This window comes from Lygodium microphyllum, chromosome 14 (genome assembly GCF_053477565.2).
Source record: "Lygodium microphyllum isolate KBCC chromosome 14, Lygodium_microphyllum_v1.1.10, whole genome shotgun sequence".
NCBI classification, from domain to species: Eukaryota; Viridiplantae; Streptophyta; class Polypodiopsida; order Schizaeales; family Lygodiaceae; genus Lygodium; species Lygodium microphyllum.
Genome location: NC_141148.1, coordinates 119,263,456 through 119,268,973, shown reverse-complemented (window position 1 = coordinate 119,268,973; position 5,518 = coordinate 119,263,456).

Sequence of the window (5,518 nt, the reverse complement as noted above, 5' to 3'; positions counted from 1 at the left end):
TTTCCACATCTTTCTCCTATTTTTAGGCACGTTTCGGGGCCTAAAATCCACCCTTCATTGGCGACCACGGGATAGGACGACTCAGTCCGTCGAACCCACGAACATATCTGCACATAAACAACCAAAGAAGCATCAAACTGATACAAAACAAATATATAATAAAACTCAGCACAATGCTCCCCCTACCCCTGGACAGAACCAAGGCATGACATCCACAAGGAATAGGCCAAGCATCATCTAATAGAAGATCCGAAGTGAGTCACTAACCAACTGCTCCAACACAGCCAAACTAAAAAATCTATCAAAGAGGTTGCCCTAGGTGGTAGTCTGAACTACTTACCAACTAAAGACAACACCACCAGGAGCTCCTGCAAGGCGAGGACTCCTATAGCCTGGTCAAAGAGTATTTTCTTTCAGTACATCTCCTCTTTTAGAGTTTATATTGGATGAACAGACTTGGGTATGTAAAAAGGAGGGAGCTGAGCATAGTGACCCAAGGAGAACAGGGCATCGGTCTCAGGACCTGTCTCGGCACCCAAGAACCTACCAAGCCCTCGCAAGGCGACATTTAATCCTTTTCTAACGCTCACTTTTATTTTCGCTCCAACCTTCCTTGTTTTGATTATTTCATTTGGTTTTCAGCAAGAAGCCACCCCTAGGAAGACAAGGTATCGGCCCTAGGTCTGACTCGTCCCCAGGAACCTACCAGGCCCTCGCAAGGCAGTGATCAACTGCTATATATATTTTCATTCCTTTTCCTTGCTTTGATAGGGGGTTAGAACCCCTTTTTACACACCTTCGTATTTATATTCATCTTTTAGGATATACAAAGTTTCTGGGCATCATCATTATTATCTTCTGGCAGGCTTCTCTAACTGTCTCACTACTAACAAGAACTCCTAGAACGGCTGCCTAGCAGGCTAGCAGGACAAGGCCACTAGGACTTCCTTCTAAAACAGGTCTTTCAATGTCTAACAATGTCGTTGTAGGAGGCAATGACTACTCCGACCTCCCTCAAACATACTTAGCCTAAACTTGGGACTTCATGCCTTGGTTGCTGGTCCCCAACAAAAATATATCCCCTCGACAAGTACAGATACAAATATAACAAGAAAGAAAGGCACTCGTAAAGGAGAAATACCACCTGGATTGGCCATAAGAAGTTTCCATCGCAGCAAAGGCTCCTCCAGGCTCCACTAAATTCCATGAAACACGAAACCTGTCCAGCACAACACTTAAAACAAAAACCCGATTAAACGCACCCGCACTAGACAGGGAAATGGCCCTCTTGGCCTAATGAAATCAAACACTTCGCTACAAAACTGCATCGGCCTTCTTGGCCTAATGAAATAAAACAATACTATTCATAACATCCTCCTAGAAACAACTATGATAGACAGCAAAGCATACTATTCCCAGGGGAACAGAGGCTCGTAGCCCTAAACTAGGTGCATTAAATTATGACCTATCCCTCCTGCGTATATCGCAAGAGGGGTTCGCATCACATGTCGTCTAACAAGTCTATGGGTCCAAGATAATAAAGGGAGATGAGTCTCGCTTACCCTCTGCATCACCCAGATCAACCATCGTCTACCAAAGAGGGCATGTTCAGAAAGCATACCCCACAAACGACTAGGTCCTGTCTCAGCATCAATAGATATATCGGGACAAGGGCCACAATTAAAGAAGAGGTCTTCTTCATACGCAAAATTAGCCAAAGAATCGGCAAACTGATTCCAATTCCGTGGAATCAGCTGAAAAGACACTCTATCGAATTCGTCTAGCAGGGCTATGGCAGTATGATGGTACATACAAAGGATGGGGTTTCGTACCATGTACGTCCCATTGAGTTGATTTAAAACCAATTGAGAGTCCCCTTTCACCAACAACTGACGAATACCACCCTTCTTCGCAATATTCAAACCTATAATCAGGGCTTTGTATTCTGCCATGTTATTGGTAAAATTCACCCCGAGATAAACAGCTAACTTCATGACAATGCATCGTCGGGGGTCTCGGATGACAACTCCTACACTTCCTTTTTTGCATGGACCCCTGGACGCCCCATCAAAGTACAAGGTGTACGTCCATAAAGGGTTTACATATCCTGCCATCCCGAATTCTACTCGTAATTATGGTAATCGAAATTCAGCATATTCAACGGGTGGACTGTATGCTCCATCCCTCCATCATCATTGAATTCAACAGGGATGCTCGTCAGAATTTGTAGGCAGTGATGGCAGAAGACCTTGATCTCCCAAATAAATGTCCCGCCTTCTTGCTCAATCACCTTATATCCTTTGTTCCACCAAATGAGCTTTCCCTGATGATACCTCTGTTCTAAATATGGGTGTTCTAAATAAGGGATCAGATGACCCATCAACCTCTATCACGATTTCCTTGCAGATGTTTGATCAATCTCGCCTAGACCTGTAAGGCAGTCATAGCATTAGTGCAATTAGAAGTAATAAGGTTTAATCTTATTAAGATTAACCTTATTTTTAAATTCTGTCCCCTCAAGGTCAGCTAACAACATTGTAGATTTATTCTTTCCTATTCTAACGATCCTATAGGGCCCATCCCATTTGGGCTCTAGCTTGCCTGGGAATAATTCTCGTCGTGCGTCATAATACAGAACAAGCTGTCCTTTCTTAAAGGTGTATTTCTTGGCTTTGAGGTCGTGTAGCTACTTCATTCGGCGCTTCGCCACTTCTTGGTGCAATAAGCTCTGCAACTTAAGCTCATCTAAATGTGCCAGTGTCATCAAGCGCTCAAAAAGTGCGTCTTTATCGCTCAAAGAATGATTGATGGCAAACCGAATAGTTGGCAACTCAATCTCTAAAGGCAAAACACACTCCTCCCCATATACTAACTTGAACGGGGTATGGCCAGTGGCTCGTTTGAAGGTCGTATTATAAGCCCACACTGCCACGTATAACTTTTTATCCCAATCTCGTTTCTTTTCCGACACGATTTTGGACAGGATGCCCACAAGCTGCTTGTTGGTACTTTCAACCTGACCATTGGCTTGCGAATTATATGGGGTTGTCTTGTTATGCTTGATTTGCCACATCTCTGTCAAACCTTTGATCACCTTATTCAGGAAATGGGTTCCGCGGTCCGACACTAATTCTTTCGACGGACCAAATCGGCATATTATCTGCTCTAAAAGGAAACTAGCAGTTTCTTTAACATCATCTTTCCTTGATGCACGTGCTTCTGACCACTTTGTGAAGTAGTCAGTTGTGACAATGATGTACCTCTTTTGCGTAGTTGACGACGGAGTAATAGGACCCACAAAGTCTATTCCCCACTTCTCAAATGGAAGTATCGCCATAATAGGGTTGAGTGGTCGTTTCCTATTCTCTCGACTATCATACCGTTGACAAATATCGCATCTCTTAACATACGCAAACGCATCCTGGAAGATGGCAGGCCACCAATAACCTGCTCTTAAAGCCTTTTGTGCTGTAAGCCGTCCAGTAAAATGGCCACCGCAAGCAGAATCATGGCACTCTTCCAAAATGAATGGCACCTCGTCAGGCATCACACACCGGCGATAGATATCATCAACCCCTTGCCGATATAATGTACCTGCGATCAAGGCAAACTTTAACGCTTGCTGCTTAATTTTCCTTTTCTCAACCTTAGATAATTCGAATCCCGCCTCTCCCGTTGATAAATAATGCGTTATTGCAGCATACCAGGAGAGAATAGATGCCGTATCTATCTTAAGTAACAACTCCATGTCACTACCTTCAGCCACAGATTCTTTCGGCTCCCCAAAGTCCACAAGACATTCCACGATGCCTTGCAACCTTGGTGGTTTACTCTTGATTTCATAATCAAATTCCTGCAAAGTGATTAACCACTTCGCTAAACGATCAGGCGGCTGTAACTTATTCATCAATAGTCGAAGTCCCTCCGCCTTCGTATAAAGCACGACTTTCTCGTAGAGAATGTAATGCCTGAACTTCTTGGTCCCAAAGACCATCGCTAGACACAGCTTCTCCATGTAAATATAATTGATTTCGGATACCCCCAGCTTCCAACTAGCAAAAGCAATCGGGTGGTACCACTTCTCCTCCCAAATTTGGGCTAAACATCAGCTGATACTATACATCGTGGCTGCTGAAAATATATAAAACACCTCACCTCTTTTAGGTGCTTTTAACACGAGCGCTCTTGCTAGCTCTTGTTTCACATCCTCGAATGCTACCTTACAAGAGTCACCCCATTCAAATGAACAACTAAAGGACAATAAATTTGTAAGCGGCAACGTTGTTTCTGCCAAGGCGTTTATGAATCTACGATAGTAACCAACCGAAGACAGAAAGCTATGAACCTCCTTGGGAGTGTGTGGTGGACCCATGGCAACTATAACTTTGACCTTCTCGAGGTCTGTCGCAATTCCTATCGAACTGGCCACATGACCCAGCAACAGCCCATAAGGTACTCCAAAAACACACTTCCGTGGGTTTAAGGCGATGCAGAATTGTCTACAGCGCTCAAAGCATTTTCTTAGAATGATCAATTGCCTTTCTCTCACGGTGGCAGCCCCTAAATCATCAATAAACACCTTCAACTCTTCAGGGGATATGTCATCGAATGTCTTATCTGCTGTTCTTTGCCACGAACCAAGCACATTGCATAAACCAAAGGCCATCACATGGTACGCAAAAGTACCAAATACAATGATAAAAGTTGTCTTCAACTTATCCTCTTCTGCAATTGCCATCTGGTTATATCCTGCAAAGCAATCCATAAACGAATATATCTCCCTACCCGCCAATTGATCCAAAATCTGGTCAATAAATGGCAGCGGGTAGTAGTCCTTAACTGTCTGCTTATTCAGCTCTCTAAAGTCTACACATAAACGGATTTGATTATTCTTCTTTTTTCTAATCACAACTAGCGAACACCATTCCGTGTGTTGCACAGGAAAAATCAAACCCGCTTCTCGAAGCTTCTGTAACTCTTCAAACAGGCCGTCCCTCAATTCGAAAGGCATACGCCTTACTTTCTGCCGTACAGGACGACTGCCCTCTTTCAACGGAATTGTATGCACAGCAAGACTAGGAGGAATGCCTCTCAACTCATCATAACTCCAAGCAAAGATATCACGGAATTCCTGGATCAAGGCCACATAGTCCTCCCTTTCTGCTGTACTGAGCATAGAACCTAATTTGATTGGCTGCGAATCATTAAGCGTACCAAGGTCTAGCTCGATAACATCTGCATCTCTTATACGATCTTGGCCCTCTATCAGCTCATTCAAAGTGATCTGATAGATGTCTTCCGTGGTGGATCCCTCTTTGGACTCATCACTCGATGATGTCTCACTGGCAGATAAATCTTCTAATGTCTCCAATTCTGTAGAAGATAGAGGAGCTCTCTCACTCTGCGGGGACTCAGGATAAGCATCAACCACCACACGCTGGGCACCTCTGCCAAATATCAATTGACCGGCGGGTATATCTACTTGGCAGTCCGCTTGCAAGATCCAAGGTCGTCCAAG